An 18555-nucleotide genomic window follows, 5' to 3' on the forward strand; every position below is an offset into this window, starting at 1 on the left:
TGGACAGGGACCTAGTGCAGACCCAGCAGTGGGTCTGATTAAATCTCTGGGCATACCCATGGGCCATTCTCAGGAAGGTGTTGGACCACAAGTCACAGCGGGTTATGAAATGCCCTGTCCCTTGTCCCCGTTTACCGGCAAGCCACAGTGTGATGGTCAGGCAGGTCAGGCCGAGAGTGCTGATGGCTGCTGGGAGCAGTCCTGTCCGGTCCTTGTTCATTGGTTGTGGAGCCCTCTTGCAGCGGGGCGGTACGTGTCCATTCAGGCCGTCCTTCCAGTTTCACAGCTGTCCGGGTCGTCATCAGGATCAGGTACGGGCCTTTCCACTATGCCTCTTCTGGGTACTCTTGCTCACTTTCAGACCTGGGACGTACTCACCACGTGGTTGGGGTTGCCCAGCTCCCACAGCTGGCATCTCCTGGCAGAGGGCGGATGTCCGTGCCTCCGTGGCATCCTGGACGTATTGGGATGATTTGTAAGTGCTGTACTTAGCTTTCGAGGAGAAAGAAAAGGCAGAGAGCGCTCACAGAACACGCAGGCAGGGAGTGAGTCACAAGTTCGGCAAGTGACTGCAGAACCAGCAGAGAAGGGTGGGAGTGTTAATACCTCATTAATAAAACCTATGCAGAACTTTCATAAAGCACCGATAAAAGGACAACGATCATAGATCACCGAATGCAAAATAAATCAAGTCACCTTTGGATCTTGAGCTGCAGGGATTGAAACAGACATTCAATCACCAGCAATCAAATGTGCATTCAAGGCCGAACATAAAAAACTCAAAGGTTTCTCCAAGGTTTAGTGACTAAGTTCATCCAGGCACGAGGACCCTATTGATTACCAACATGAATTCTGACGGGCTGTTGGTCAGTTTCTCTCTCTGCTGCCCTCTGCAGCTGGGAAGCCAGAAACTCAGCCACCTCATCCCCCTGCTCCCCCTCCCCCCGCCAGGACCAAGTTCCTCAGCAACAAGGTTGATGTGGGGTACTGACGGAAGGGGGGTGGGAAGGGACCTTTGTTTTTCAGAGTTTTCGGGACTCTGTGATTTCAGTTTAAGGGTTTGGGGGGGGGTGCTGACCACTTCCCTAAACTTATTTACTCTCAGGCCACGCAGGGTCGCCATACCTACCTTCCCTATTCTGCTCCCAAACAATATTGGCTGGTAACCTGTATAAAAAGGGTATTCCCTACCTTGCTCTCCCAGTGTAAGTGGTTACCCTGGTGCTTGGTACTTCCTTGAGAGATTCGATCACCACGGACTGCTGCCTCAGCGGGACAAGTTAGACTTGTCCCCGGGGCGGTCCTTCTCCGGACAGTTGGGGTCCCACAGCCTCATACACCTGTGGTTTGAGCTGGGAATAAAGAACAGACTGCAACACTGACAAACACAGAAACAAACGGGACAAGGAGACGAGACAGATACAGGACAAACACAGGACAGACAAACAAGACAGCAGGGCCCCTATCAATTTCACACGATCTGTGGGTTTTAAAGTAAAAATTTAATCGGCGAACCATACTTTCTCCGCCCGACCATCTTTCTCCTGACTCGTGATACACGGCCTGGCTCAAGTTGGATCACACATGGGCCAAATTTCTGTTTCTTGCAAAATTTAGGGAATGAATTTAGTACAGCTGACTACCTCCACAGGCCAAGCCTATGGCTGCTCAATTCCGAATTACCGGCTGCCAATTAGTTAACTTATTTGCTTACCAGACCACCTCCACAGGCCAAGTCGTAGCAGCCGATGCCAATTTGCCGCAGTTGCTAGATCAGAATTGTGGCCACACTCCGCAGTCGTTTCTCTGGTCGGACCCGTTGGGGCAGGGCTGACTGCCAGGTCCGAATTGGGCTAAATTTGAAATGTCAGTTCGCTTACCCTGTTGAGAGACAAAAAGGGCCTGCCGACTAACGCCAAACTGTCGGAGAAATTTGCCCAATAAGGTAGAGACCACACAAACCAGATCGGGTGAAATTGACATGCTGTTTATTACAAGGGATATGGCTGGAAGAGAAATTGACGAGGCTGACACAGTCTGTGCAGGTAGATCAGAATTTCTCTTCCTCAAGCTGAGGATGAAGCCAGTTTTTACAATATTCCTGTCCAATGGGGCTAATTAGAAATGGGGAAAATACAATGTATCTGGAAATGGAGTAATCTAGTTACGATGCTGCTAATCGGAAAACAGTTATCGGAGGAATGTCCTAATTCTCTGCACAAAGCAACATCCTTTCAGTATCCATGGGTTTGGAGCTTTCATTCCTCTTCACAGGTAGGTGCTAATGTCTCCGTTGAAGTGGTGAGGTGCTTCCATTGTCTTGTTCTGGGAATAGTGTTCTTGCTGGTGCCTCTCTGTCTGACCTGCTCTTTGTGGGGCTTTGGTATTGCTGGGTTGTGAAACTGCCCTCGGAGCTTTGGGATAGCTGTGGTGCTCTGTCATTGATAGTGGGAGCTTGAAGTGTATTCCCTTGTCTGCGAGTGCTGTCCAGTTTCGCTTGTCAGCCAGCTTGGTCCCTGCTGAGGCATTCTGGGTATTTTTGATACCGTTTGGCCAAGCTTGCTTTTGTGGGCCTATTCTGGGTTGGCAGGGTGGCAGATCCTTTCCCATAAGTATTAACAAAATATAATTGTTCTGTAGCTTTTCAACCCACACTTGTATTGACAAACTCAACCTCCAAACATAAAAGCTAGAAGCTGGTGTAGGCTATTCTGTCATTCAACACAATCATGTCTAATACTCCATCTTAATGCCATCTGTCATAGAGAAAATGCCAGAAGCAATTATTAAAAGCATTGTAATATGGCTTTTGGAGGCGCTCAATGTAGTCAAGCAAAGTCAACATGGATTTGCTAATTTATTTGAGCTGTACTATGGATAAAAGGGAGCTGTGTGGATGTGTTATGTTTAGATTTTCAGGAAGAATTTTATAAGGTGCCATGTCAAAGATTATTATATAAAATAGAAGCTCTTGGATTAATGTGATAGAATGGCTGACTAACAGCAAACAGAATAGATATAAGTGAGTCCTTTTCAGACTTGGCAAGATGTCACATATGGTGTGTCATTGGGTTGCTGCTCTTCACAATGTGTATCAATGATTGAGTGAAGGCAACAAGGGTATGAGAGGTAAACTTGCTGATGGCACAAAGGTAGTTGGGAAAGTGAGTTATGAAGAGGACTGTTCTCCTTATACACTCTGGGTGGGTGGGCAAATTACGCCCCAACTTCATTTACAAGTTGGCTGATGAAAGATCACAAACAACATGACAGAGTACAAGGCAGAGATTGCGTGCTCAGTGGCACGATGTAAAGACAACAATCTCTCCATTAACATCAATAAAACCAAGGAGCTGGTCATTAACTTCAGGTAGTAGAGTGGAAGGCACACTCCTGTCTGCATCAATGATAATGAGGTGGAAATGGTCGAGAGCGTCAAGTCCCTGGGAGTGATGGTTACCAACAATCTATCCTGGTCCATCCACGTTTACACAATGGTCAAAAAGCACGCCAATGTCTCTACTTCCTCAGGAGGCTAAGGAAATTTAGCACGCCCACAAGGACTCTTACCAAGTTTTAATAAGTGCAGTACAGAAGGCATCCTATCCAGATGCATCACAGTGCGGTCTGGCAACTGCTGTTCCCAAGAACACAAGAGGTTACAGAGACTCACAAACACATTCCAGTCCATCAGGAAAACCAACCTTCCGTCCATCGACTCCATCTACATTTCCTGCTGCCTCAGGAAAGCAGCCGACATCATCAAAGACCCCTCCCACCCTGGCTATACTCTCTTCCACCCTCTTCCATTAGGCAGAAGATATAAAAGTTTGAATACATGCATGAACAGATTCAAGAACAGCTTTTTCCCCGCTGCTATCAGATTTTGAATGGACCTCTCAAATTTTAATTCAGATCTCTCTCTGCACCTTCTCTGCGGCTGTAACACTGCATTCTGTGCTCTGTTCTGCTACTCTGATGAATTTTGTATGGTACAATCTACCTGCCATTCTAGATTATTCCTCCACAGCACTATCACTGTGGAGAATATATTCTTCCTTAGGACTTGCACACAATACTCCAGGTGCAATGTCACAAAGGCTCTACACAAATGCAGCAAGATGTCTCTGTTTCTGTGCTGTCTACCCCTGTCCATACACCACATCTAGTTAATAGGGAGATGTAAACTGACAAGAATTGAATCAGTCTGCATGATTTTACATCGACATTAGTTTTAACATAAACAGAATACAGAAGATTTCATCAGAACAATAGTCTACACTACAAACACACCATGAATCACTTAGTGCTGCAGCTGGCAGTGATAACAGCAGAAGGACAGCAGGAATTAAGAATTCGCTTCAGGGAAATTATACATTGATCATTAAATGAACAGAAAGACCCAAGTGAAATTATTTAAAAATTGAATATACAAAGTTAATCATAAGATATTATTATCTTGTTATTTGCGTTTAGATTCAATTCAAGGCATGCATAACTTAATCAAGGGCATGTTATCCTATCACAGCACAAGAAGGTGATCATTCAATCTATTAATTCTGTACTAGCTCTATGACAGACAATGAAAAGAGCTGGTACCACTCACTGGACAGCACTGTTGTGCTCACAGTCTGAATTCTACGCAATCATTCTAGCCCCTTGCTTGGGAGGTTGTTGCAAACTGTTTTGGCTGGAGGGGCATTGCTAAAAATGATCCCATTATCTCCAACTCTTCACAAAGAAGTTGTGCAAAGCCAGCATTGGGGTCACTCCCTGCAATTATTTGGCGCAGATAAAATCTTCTGTCAAAATAAACCACCTCCACACAGCAGAATCATACACCAATGGGGGAACCAGACACCGACAGAAGCGGAGGCTTTGAACTGTCACCAAACAGGACATTGTAGAAATGCATTCTCGCAGCCTCCACACAAAAAATATTCTCAACAGTTGTCAAACATAAAGTAACACAAAAGGAATGTATTAACTTCCTGTACATCACAATTATATAGATTGGTACAAAACAAACAGGCATAAGTTAGCGTAGAAGTTTTTTTTCAAATTAATTAACACATTTCTGTTCACAAAAAGCCAACACGCTCTGCAGTTGCCAGCCTACAGCAGAGGTTTTAGTTTCACAGCCCAGAGGCTGGAAGCACACAGCAAACCAGGCAGCATTGGAGGTGGAGAGGTCAACGTTTTGGGTATAATCCTTCTTCTCAGAGTTTTAGCAAGGCTTTCAGTGAAAGAGCAATAAGTCAGCTACTCTTTTGTTTCAGGAGCATATAAAAGCAGCTAGCAAACTCAGTTTGTCCTGGGACTGAGTGCAGTGGTTTAGTAAGAAAGCCTTTTTGTTCATTTTGTATAATTTGCTGTTGTGTACATTTTATAATTCTGTAGCTGCCAGTCTTAAGTAGGGTTTTAACATGGCTCCAATGAAACAGCAGTTTAATTATGAAGCAGCTGAAACCAGGTGCTTATCCTATAAGTCATATTGGCATTTTTAATTTAAGAACGTATCAAATTTGCCAACTTTGCGCCACTTAGTACTGGAACACAATCTACAATACAGTGCAGGAGTTAAGTGATTCTGTAATGGGGGGGGGAAGAAAAAGAGGTGTTGTGTTGCTTTTGCTTGTCCTAAACCTTTTCAGCCTCAGGAGTTGATTTTACAGGAGAAGCAGTTAGTTATTTGGTATGAATCTAGTAAGTTACTCAGGTTTGTTCTACTAATAAGGATCAACATAGTACAGCAACTGGTAGATTCATGAAATACAGAAAACTTAAGGGAAATGAAACGGAGTAAATCGAGCTATGTAGAAACAAATTACTGCAGGTACTGGAAAATGAAAACAAAAAGTGCTGGAGATCACAGCGGGTCAAGTAGCATTTATGGGGAGTGAACAAACTAACATTTCCAGTCTAAATGACTCTTTATCAGAGCCTGAGTCCTGATGAATTTCATCCTATCTTCATAACAGAAGCAGCTAGTGAGATAGCTGATGGTTTTAATTTTCCAAAACTCTTGATTTGTGGATGGTCCCATTAGATTGGAAGATAGCGAATATAACTCAAAACGGGAGGGGGTGAGAAAATAAATAATAACAGTCCAGTTAGTTTAATATCTGTCAGACAGAAAATACTAGAATCTATTTTCAAAGAGGATACAGCGGACCACTTGGCTAAATTCAAGGTAATCAGGCAGATTTTTAAAAAAATGATGGAACAGAAGTTTGGAGAGCAGAAAGCTACAAAGGGATGGAGATGTCCTGATGCAGCTACAGCAAATAATAGAATATTATCATTTATCACAAGTGGAATTGAATATAAAAATAGAGAGTTCATGCTTCAGTTATACAGGGCAATGGTCAGGCTGCAGCTGAAGTATTATGTACAATAATGTTTTCCTTGTTTAAGGAAGGATATGAATGCTCTGGAAGTGGTTCAAAGTAGGTTTACTACATTAATACCTGGAATGGGGGTAAGATCCTCAGGGATCTTGACAGAGAGAATGGGGAGAGGATGTTTCCTCTTACAGGACGATCCAGATGCGATCAATGTGGATTTCACCACTTTCCCCATTTTCCACCCCTCCTCTCCCCCACTGCCTTATCCTAGCCCTAGCCTTCCAACTTGGCACTGCCCTCTTGTACAGTTCTACCTGTCCAAATTCCTTCCCACCTATCTGCTCCACCCTCCTCTCTGACCTATCATTCACACCCACCTTCAACTACCTACTGCATTCCCAGCTACCTTCCCCCCTCCCATTTATCTCTCAACCCCCTTGGCCCACAAGCCTCATTCCTGATGAAGGGCTTATGTCTGAAACATGGATTTTCCTGCTGCTCAGATGCTGCCTGTCTGGCTGTGCTTTTCCAGCACCATACTCTTTGATCTAGAAATAGGGGGTCACTGTTTAAAATCGGGGGGGGTGCACATTTCAAACTGATGAGTCATTTAGAGTCATAGTGATGTACAGCATGGAAACAGACCCTTCGGTCCAACCCGTGCATGCTGACCAGATATCCCAACCCAATCTAGTCCCACCTGCCAGCACCCAGCCCACATCCTTCCAAACACTTCCTATTCATATACCCATCCAAATGCCTCTTAAATGTTGCAATTGTACCAGCCTCCACCACTTCCTCTGACAGCTCATTCCATACACGGACCACCCTCTGTGTAAAAAAGTTGCCCCTTAGGTCTCTTTTATATCATTTCCCCTCTCACCCTAAACCTATGCCCTCTAGTTCTGGACTCCCCAACCTCAGGGAAAAGACTTTGTCTATTTACCCTATCCATGCCTCTCATAATTTTGTAAACCTCTATAAGGTCACCCCTCAGCCTCCGACACTCCAGAGAAAACAGCCCCAGCCTGTTCAGCCTCTCCCTATAGCTCAAATCCTCCAACCCTGGCAACATCCTTGTAAATCTTTTCTAAACCCTTTCAAGTTTCACCACATCTTTCCGATAGGAAGGAGACCAGAATTGCACGCAATATTCCAACAGTGGTCTATCCAATGACCTGTACAGCCGCAACATGACCTCCCAACTCCTGTATTCAATACTCTGACCAATAAAAGAAAGCATACCAAATGCCTTCGTCACTATCCTATCTACCTGCACTTCAAGGTCTCTTTGTTCAGCAACACTCCCGAGGACCTTACCACTCAGGCCCCTTGGTATCATGGTAGTCCACAAACCCACCAACACACTAAAACAGCAGCTAATGAACTTGAAAGACCCTATACAGACAATGAGCAAAACTAATGTCATTTACAAAATACCATGTAAGGACTGTAACAAACACTACATTGGACAAACAGGTAAAAAACTAGCCACCAGGATACATGAACACCAACTAGCCAGAAAAAGACATGACCCTCTCTCACTAGTATCCTCACAAACAGAGGAGCAAGGACACGTTTCGACTGGGACTACACATCCATCCTAGGACAAGCCAAACAAAGACACGCGAGAGGATTCCTAGAAGCATGGCATTCCAACTGGGACTCTATCAACAAACACATCTATCACCCCCTGAGAAAAGGAACATGAAGTGACTTCACCACAGGAAATAACATCACCAACCCAAGAAACCCAAACATATAAATAGAAAGCAGGAATTTTCAGCATTGCTTTGCCTGAGGCCCACTGAAGATGTTACCTAGTAGGGTAACGAAACATCTGGAAATGAACCTTGCAGCTCAGCGAGCAAACCTACATCGAAAACCTCAACCTGAGCTACAAATGTTCTCAAAACTCGCTATAAACAATATATGTTTGAAATGTACCCGAGCCAAAACCGATAGCTGTATGAAACACCCTGCAGCATGAACACAAGCAGTGTGGTCACACAGTCACAGATACTGCTAAATACATGATCAATATCTCCAAATCTTCTTTCTGAAACATGTTTGTTCTTGTGCAAAGGTACGATTTGTTGTGTCCTCATTCTGCATTAAAATGGAAGACAGAGTTCCTTTGTTACTAGTTATTATAAACCAATGCCTGGCAAGGATGCTGAGGCCCTGAAAGCATGCCCACCAGATTTGTGCATACTGTAAAGAACACTAGCAGCTGTACATAATCTGCATAAAGGCCATCCTTTAGGTCTCTTTTATATCTTTTCCCCCTCACCCTAAACCTATGCCCCTCTAGTTCTGGACTCCCTGACCCAAGGGAAAAGACTTTGTCTATTTACCCTATCCATACCCCTCATGATTTTGTAAACCTCTATAAGGTCACCCCTCAGCCTCCGACGCTCCAGCCCCAGCCTGTTCAGACTCTCCCTATAGCTCAAATCCTCCAACCCTGGCAACATCCTTGTAAATCTTTTCTGAACCCTTTCAAGTTTCACAACATCTTTCTGATAGGAAGGAGACCAGAATTGCACGCAATATTCCAACAGTGGCCTAACCAATGTCCTGTACAGCTGCAACATGATCTCCCAACTCCTGTACTCAATACTCTGACCAATAAAGGAAAGCATACCAAAAACCTTGTTCACTATCCAATCTGCCTGCAACTTCATTTTCAAGGAGCTATGAACCTGTGCTCCAAGGTCTCTTTGTTCAGCAACACTCCCTAGGACCTTACCATTAAGTGTATAAGTCCTGTTAAGCTTTGCCTTCCCAAAATGCAGCACCTCGCATTTATCTGAATTAAACTCCATCTGCCACTTTTCAGCCCATTTGCCCATCTGATCAAGATCCTGTTGTAGTCTGAGGTAACCCTCTTTGCTGTCCACTACATCTCCAATTTTGGTATCATCTGCAAATTTACTAACCATACCTCTTATGCTCACATCCAAATTATTTATATAAATGTCAAAAAGTGGAGGACCCAGCACCGATCCTTGTGGCACTCCACTGGTCATAGGCCTCCAGTCTGAAAAACAACCCTCCGCCACCACCCTCGGTCTTCTACCTTTGAGCCAGTTCTGTATCCAAATGGCCAGTTCTCTCTGTTTTCTGTGAGATCTAACCTTGCTAATCAATGTCCCATGGGGAACCTTGTCGTTTGCCTTACTGAAGTCCATATAGATCACATCTACTGCTCTGCCCTCAGCAATCCTCTTTGTTACTTCCTCAAAAACCTCAATCAAGTTTGTGAGACATGATTTCCCACACACAAAGTCATATTGACTATCCCTAATCAGTCCTTGCCTTTCCAAATACATGTACATCCTGTCCCTCAGGATTCCCTCCAACAACTTGCCCACCACTGAGGTCAGGCTCACTGGTCTATAGTTCCCTGGCTTGTCCTTACCACCCTTCTTAAACAGTGGCACCACATTAGCCAACTTCCAGTCTTCTGGCACCTCACCTGTGACAATCGATGACACAAATATCTCAGCAAGAGGCCTAGCAATCACTTCTCTAGATTCCCACAGAGTTCTCGGGTACACCTGATCAGGTCCTGTGGATTTATCCACCTTTACCCGTTTCAAGACATCCAGCACTTCCTCCTCTGTAATATGGACATTTTGCAAGGTGTCACCATCTATTTCCCTACATTCTATATCCTCCATATCCTTTTCCACAGCAAATACTGATGCAAAATATTCGTTTAGTATCTCCCCCATTTTCTGAGGCTCCACACAAAGGCCACCTTGCTAATCTTTGAGGGACCCTATTCTCTCCCTAGTTACTCTTTTGTCCTTAACGTATTTGTAAAAACCCTTTGGATTCTCCTTAATTCTATTTGCCAAAGCCATGTCCTGTCCCCTTTTTGCCCTCCTGATTTCCCTCTTAAGTATACTCCTACTTCCTTTATACTCTTCTAAGAATTCACCTGATCTATCCTGTCTATACCTGACATATGCTTCCTTCTTTTTCTTAACCAAACCCACAATTTCTTCAGTCATCCAGCATTCCCTATACCTACCAGCCTTCCCTTTCACCCTGACAGGAATATACTTTCTCTGGATTCTTGCTATCACATTTCTGAAGGCTTTCCACTTTCTAGTCGTCCCTTTACCTGCAAACATCTGTCTCCAATCAGCTTTTGAAAGTTCTTGCCTAATACCGTCAAATTGGCCTTTCTCCAATTTAGAACATCAACTTTTAGATCTGGTCTATCCTTTTCCATCTCTATTTCTTTCAGAAACACCAACAGAAATGGCTGAGAAATCTCAGCAGGTCTGACAGCATCTGTTGAGAGAGAAATCAGAGCGAGTGTTTCAGAGTCACAGAGATGTACATCATGGAAACAGACCCTTCGGGCCATGCCAACCAGATATCCCAACCCAATCTAGTCCCAGCTGCCCGTACCTAGCCCATATCCCTCCAAACCCCCTTCTTCAAATCATGGCTAGGAAAAGGCTGAAGATGAGGTGGGCAAAGGAGATGATGAGTAAATGGGAAGTGGAAATGGAGCCCAGGGAGGCAAAAACAATTGGGCAGACAAAGGAATTGGTGAAGCTGCTAATGGGGATTATTAGTAGCTGACAATGGGTTGTTGTTATAGCAGCCCATGTGTTTGACAAGGTCTGGCGTGTGGGGTCAGCATATGTTATGGACCAGACCAAACCTACTTCAAAAATATTAAGGAGATAGCCTAGACCCTAACGTTTATCTTATTTAAAAGCAAAACTAAGGTGCTGCGTTTCAGGTGTGATTTGATTGGTCACACTACTTGGCTTGAAATAAAAACGCACTTTATTCTTACACCCAGTTAAAATGCAAATGAAGGAAAGATGATTTGGTGTAACTTTAACTCTATTGGAAAACTTAACAGAATAATAGATTATTTAACAGCTAAACAGCAACTGCTCCAGTGTAATAACATGCCATAAAGACACCTGGGCAAAGGCAATGTCAGTAGAGTAGATTGTCTCACGTGTGGTGTTTCTCCAGTTTCGGGTGTAGGTTTACTCGCTGAGCTGTAGGTTTGATATCTAGTTTCTCCAGTCCAAGAGGAAAGAACATTAAGAGAAAATTCTGGCACAGAGAGAGAGAGAGAGAAAACTCCAACTTTTTGCTATAGCAGGGAGAAATGTAACAGGTTCCACAGCCTGTCAGTATTCAAAACCCCGAATACTGAAAGCTAAACTAAAGCCTTGGTTCTGTGGGAACGTGACGACACCTATTCATGCTGCTTTTATTGTTCCAACTTAAGTAAAAACCCAGGATCCCAGAAGCTGTTTATTGGCTTAGAAGAGATAGATCTGCACCTCTATCTCAACCTACCTTCAGGCATTCGTAAAGCATTTTTTATTCCTTTCAGAGGGCCCTATGTCTTTGGAACTCTCTTCCTGAAAAGACTGATGGAGGCTGAGACGTGAATATTTCTAAAATAGATGGATTCTTGTTAAGCAAAGGGGTTGAAAGGTCATCAGGATAGATGGTAATGTGGAACTGAAGTCGTAATCAGATCAGCCATGATCTGTTTTATTCATTCATGGGATGAGGGCGTCACTGGGTAGGCCAGCATTTATTGCCCATTCCTAACTAGCGGGCAGTTTGAGAGTCAACCACATTGCTGTGGGTTTGGAATCACAATTGACAATGAATCCTTGGTCATCATTAGAACATATAACAAAGAACATAGAACAGTACAGATGTTGTGCCGAATATTTATCTTAATCTCAACCTACACACCCTTCAATTTACCGCCATCCATGTGCTTGTCCAGCAGACGCTTAAATGTCCCTAATGTCTCTGACTCTACTACCACTGCTGGCAGTGCATTCCATGGACCACCCACTCTCTGTGTAAAGAACCGACCTCTGACATCTCCCCTAAATCTTCCTCCAATCACCTTAAAATTATGACCCTAATCATGACACTTACTTGGACTCATAATTCCATACGTTTTTAATGGAATTTGATTTCCACCATCTGCTGTGGTGTATCTCCAACCATGATCCCCAGGGCATTTCACAGGATTAACAGTCCAGTGATGATACCACCAGACCGTTGCCTGCACTGGACGGCAGAACAGGCTTGAAGAGCTGAATGGCCTCCTGCTGTTTATAATTCACTTGTTAGCGTGTATATAATGCAGTACCCAGATTGGTGAGGCCACGGCTCATGCTTTTCCATCACATATTCACAAAGCCGCACTGTTCTAAACAAGCTGCTTTTTCTTAACTTTTAAATTTAAATGGTGTTTATTATTGTAGCACCTGTTGCATCTCCCCCTATATTTCGGTCACTCAATGACTCCTGGCTGCTCGCTGCTCCTCCAATCAGAGGTTGGTTCTCTCCCATGTTCTTGCTGACAGGCTCAGTAATGAACCAATCACCAGCAAGCACATGCGGGAACCAGTCTGTGATAGGAGGAGAAGCTCCACCCAGTTTCCAGGGAGGGTGGGCATCTTATTTTCATATGGATTTGCCCCTTCAACCACTGTGACTAAATTTTAGCCAGCGTTTTGGGAATCGTGGGGATTTACTTGTTCGCCCCATATTTTGTAATTTTGAGCTGAATAAACGAGAGAATCCTCCAATAGACAGACGTGCTATGTGCCGTGGCCGCTATCATCTCACAGCAGCCGAGATGGATGGGATGTCAGACACCTACAACCCCCCAAACTGGTGGCAGCTCAGAGATACACCACATTCAATACCCCGGTCAAAGGCAGTTGCAAAGTCTTGCTAAAGGTCTCTGCAATGAACATCAGCACTTGGGATGTGTTGATAAAAACAAAACATTTAAGAAATCTGGAATTAAGAGTCTAACCATGAATCCACTGTCGATTGTTCTAAAAACCCATCTGGTTCACTAATGTCCTCTAGGGAAAGAAACTGCCATCCTTACCTGGTCTAGTCTCCATGTAACTCCACACCCACAGCAATGTGGTTGACTCTTAACTATCCTCTAGGCAATTAGGGATGGGCAATAAATGCTGGTCTAGCCAGTGACTCCCTCATCCAGTGAATAAATAAAAACAAATGCTCACACAATGGCAAACTATCACCAGAAACGGTGCCAAAATCTTCCATTCAATGAGGGTAGTGCTTGAGTAGGAGAATATCACACAGAGAGAAAGGTGAGCGGCTGTTAGAATCAACAAGGAACCAATACCTCTACTGAATGGCAAACAATAGCTTGGCTACTGCAGAACATGCAAAGGTTAAGATAGAGGCAGTAAGTCATCTGGCAGAGATTGATAGCTACCCCCCCACCCCTACCCAGCCAGCTCCAAGGAGACTGTAACCTGAACCCTAACCTTCAGCCTAACCCTAGCCCAAAACCTAGTTCTATCCTTATCCCTAATCATAACACTAAGCACTCAAACTAACCAGAAATCTAGACCATGCCCTAGCCCTAACCCTAAATATATCCCTAACCATAACCCTAGCATAAACTCTAATCCTAACCATAATCTAATCCTTACCCGAACCCTATACCTATCTAGCCCTTACACCTAACTACACACTCTAGCCCTCGCCTGAACTCTAATCATAACCCTAGTTAATTCATCCCCAACCCTAAACCTAGCTCTTGCTCTAATCACAACTATTATCCCATCCCTAACCCATGCCCTAACCATAACCCTAACCTCAACCCTAACAGTAACCCTCCCCTAGGCCCAAACCAAGTCCTAACCTAAACACGATCCCTAGCCCTAGCCCAAGCACTGGCCCTAGCTCTAACCTCAACTCCACTCCTCGTCCGAGCACTTGCCTAATCCTAATCTTAACCCTAACACTAACCCTTTCCCAAATCCTAATGTGAACCTTAAGCCTCAACTCTACTGAATAGCACCCGATGGCTTGACTGTGGCAGAATCTGGAAAGGCTAAGATGGGGACAGTAGCTCATCTGGCAACCATTGATATCCTACTTCTACCCAGGGATCTTGTTACCCCTCTGCTAATTTAAACCCAACACTCACAAAAGATTCACCCCTTGCTATAATCTGTGAAAACTCAAGAGGCAAAGAACTATCCCAAAAGTCACTATTTAAAGTAAAAGTGAATAACTTTAATTTTTTTTAAAGTCTAACAGAGAATAATTAATAAACAACTACTTACAACTCATTTATCTAAACCTATCTTTTACCTTCCCCCTTACAATATGGTCCAATAAAACCGCCAATTAAGATTTACAGAAAAGTTCAAATTTCAAAACCAGCCAGCAATCAAATCTTTTCTTGGTATCTTCCTCTGTAGAATTTCTCTCTGGTCAGTATCAAACTTTTTTTTTGTGCGCAAATCCCTTCTCTAGGCAGGTACCTTTCAGAGAGTTCTTACTAGTGTTGTGGAAGAATCTATAAAAAATTACCAGGAGAGGAAGAAAATCCTTCACAAGACTTTAATCTTGCAAAATCAAAATTGCAGCAGCCAGAAAAATGTTCGCTTCGCCTCACTGCGCCTCGCCCAAACTCTTTGTTCTCCTCCAGTTTATGAAATTGCGCGGGTATCCGTTTTTGGCAAATACATTGTATATGTGTTCTTCTTCCTCTTTTTGCAGTTCTGGTGTACTGCAGTGTGTTGTGGCCCTTTTGAATAGTGTCTTGATGCAACTTCTTTTGTGTGTGTTGGGGTGGTTGCTTTCGTAGTTTAGGACTTGGTCTGTGTGTGTGGCTTTCCTGTATAACTTTGTGGTGAATTCTCTAAGAAACGATAGGAACATAATCATACTACCAGCAGACAAAGGCAGAATGACAGTCATCCTGGACAAAGCAGACTACATCCAAAAAAGCGCAACAACCACTTGCAGATACCAACACCTACCAAAAGAGGGAGGTTGACCACACCACACAGCTCACCAATAGGATAAACAACACACTGAGGAACCTAGAAAAAAATGGAGAGATAACCAGGTTTGACCTACAAAGAATGAAACCTGAAAGCAACAACACCCCCAGATTCTATGGACTATCCAAAGTGCACAAACCAGACATCCCACTCAGACCCATAGTATCACTACCAGGGACACCATCACACAAACTGGCTAAAGAACTACAGCAGAAACTGAAACACCTGATCAGCGGATCCAGACACACTATACAATTGACACAGGAATTCTTGGACATCATCAGAAATATACACATAGATAAGGAAGAAGCCATGGTCTCATTCGATGTAACAGCACTGTTCACCTCTATCGACAAAACCCTAGCCAGAGAAACAATAGCCAACCTGCTGGACATACAGAACAGACAACAGGATGGTGAACCTATTAACAAAGACGGCATACTCAAACTACTGGACCTGTGCCTCACAACAAACTTCACATTCAACAACCAAATATATGAACAAATCAACGACACACCAATGGGCTCACCCATTTCTGGACTCATAGCGGAAGCGGTAATGCAAAGATCAAAACAAACAGCCTTACTGCAAATTCAACCCAAACTCTGGGTCAGATATGTGGATGACACCTTTGTAATTATTAAAAACACAGAAACAGAGAACACACACCGGATCATCAACGCCACACTCACAGGAATCCGACTCACTAAAGAGGAAGAAAAGGACAACCAACTCCCATTCCTAGACGTGATGGTACAGAGAACACCGAACGGAGAATTCACCACAAAGGTTTACAGGAAAGCCACACACACAGACCAAGTCCTAAACTATGAAAGCAACCACCCCAACACACAAAAAAGAAGTTGCATCAAGACACTATTCAAAAGGACCACAACACACTGCAGTACACCAGAACTGCAAAAAGAGGAAGAGGAACACCTATTCAATGTATTCGCCAAAAACGGATACCCGCGCAATTTCATCAATAGATGCCTAAGGGAAAGACAACGGAACGAGGACATGCCGCAACCCAAAGGACTAGCCACACTACCATACATCAAGAGCATTTCCGAACCGACAGCCAGACTACTGCGACCACTAGGACTCATAACAGCACACAAACCAACAGCCACTCTCAGACAACGACTCACCAGAACGAAGGACCCGATGCCTAGCATGAGCAAAACCAATGTAGTGTACAAAATCCCATGCAAGGACTGCACAAAACGCTACATAGGACAAACAGGAAGACAGCTAACGATCCACATCCATGAACACCAACTAGCCACGAAACGACACGACCAGCTATCCTTAGTAGCCACACACGCAGATGACAAGCAACGTGAATTCGACTGGGACAACACTACCATTACAGGGCAAGCCAAACAGAGAACAGACAGGGAATTCCTAGAGGCATAGCACTCATCCACAGATTCAATCAATAAGCACATCGACGTGGACCCAATATACCGACCACTGCAGCGGACAGCTGGAACTGACAACCGGAAGCGGTAGATTCAAACCACTACAAATGCCAGAGGAAAGATCACAGAAGCACTTCACAGGAGGCTCCCAAGCACTGAGGATGTCACCCAGACAGGGGACGAAACGTCTGCAACACAAATTCCCAGCTCGGCGAACAGTACCATTGTTACTTAACAGCCCACTATTCCACCGAAACAAACCTGTCTACTTAACTAAAACTAAACTACAAACATATTAAATAAATACTAGTTTATATTACATTCAAATTACTTAAAATTAGTTAATGTCTTACTACTTTATTCTGTCTTACTCATCGCATCTCTACTGAGACTCCCTTCCCTGGGAGTATCCCCTGCGGTACCCATATTCTTTTCCTTCCAGTCTCCTCCTCCCAGGGCCCCACGGGCGCCTGTAAAGATTCCCACGGCTGTACCACGGCCCTAATTAATATTGCCGACAAGTCGGTTTCAATATAATTTAAAAAGGGCTGCCATGTCCTATAAGACTGTTCCGTGTTCTGGTGCACCCTTTTATGAGGTTAAGATAGGGATAGTACATCATCTGGCCAACATTGATATCACACTTCGACCCAATCATCCACAAGGAGACCCTAACATAAACACTCACCCTAACCTCTCCTGAATGGCAACGGTGGATGGACTGCAGCAGAACCCGTCAAGAATGATAGGAAGTCATTGGTAAATGTTGATAACTCAACCCCACCCAGTGATCTCCAAGGAGACCATAACACTACCTCTAATCCCAAGTCTTACTTTCCCAAATCCCCTTTCTAACCATATCCCTAAGCCTATTGCAGGTGCCACCATCTCTGCTGAACGGCTACAGTTGGCTTGACTGTAGTAGAACTCACAAGGGCTAAGATATGGATGGTAAGTCATCCGGCAAGCATTCATATCCTACTTCCAACCAGACATTTGCAATGAGACCTTAATACTAACACTAAGCCTAGCCCTAACCCTCACCCTATTGTATCCATCACCAGACAGGTTACCAACCTTATGTAGGGTGGCACGGTGGCTCAGTGGTTAGCACTACTGCCTCACAGCACCAAGGTCCCAGGTTTGACTCCAGCCTCAGGGGACTGTCTGTGTGGAGTTTGCACATTCTCCCCATATCTGCGTGGGTTTGCTCCGGTTTCCTCTGACAGTCCAGGTGAATTGGCTATGCTAAATTGCCCATAGGGCTAGGTGCATTAGTCAGAGGGAAATGGGTCTGGGTGGGTTACTCTTCGAATGGTCGGTGTCGACTGGTTGGGTCGAAGAGCCTGTTTCCACACTATAGGGAATCTAATCTAAAAAAAGTCCAACAACCCCTACAGCCTGCTCTCAAGTATGGCCACAGTCATGTGACAGCAAGTCCTCTAGTTATAAACTTATAACCATCATTAAGCACAACTTCCAATTGCTGATATTATCACTGTTTTAAAGTGTGAATACTCCAGTTCTTTATATGAAAATCAAGGATGGTCTTTATGCAGATTATGTATAGCTACTAGTATTCTTTAGGTGTTTTACAGTATGCACAAATCTGCTGGGCATGCTTTCAGGACCTCAGCATCCTTGTTAGATATTGGCTTATCATAATTAGTAACAAAGGAGTTTGAACTTTATCTTCTCTTTTCATGCAGAATGCGGACACAAGTTGTACCTATGCACAAAAACAAACATGCTTCAGAAAGAATGTTTGGAGATATTGATCATGTATTTAGCAGTATCTGTGACTGTGACACCACACTGCTTGCGTTTATGATTAAGGGTGTTTCACAAAGCTATCATTTTTGGCTTTGGAACATTTCAAACATATGTTGTTTATGGTTCAAATGTATTTCAGTTATTGTT

The sequence above is a fragment of the Chiloscyllium punctatum genome, chromosome 33 (assembly GCF_047496795.1).
Source record: "Chiloscyllium punctatum isolate Juve2018m chromosome 33, sChiPun1.3, whole genome shotgun sequence".
Taxonomy (NCBI): Eukaryota; Metazoa; Chordata; class Chondrichthyes; order Orectolobiformes; family Hemiscylliidae; genus Chiloscyllium; species Chiloscyllium punctatum.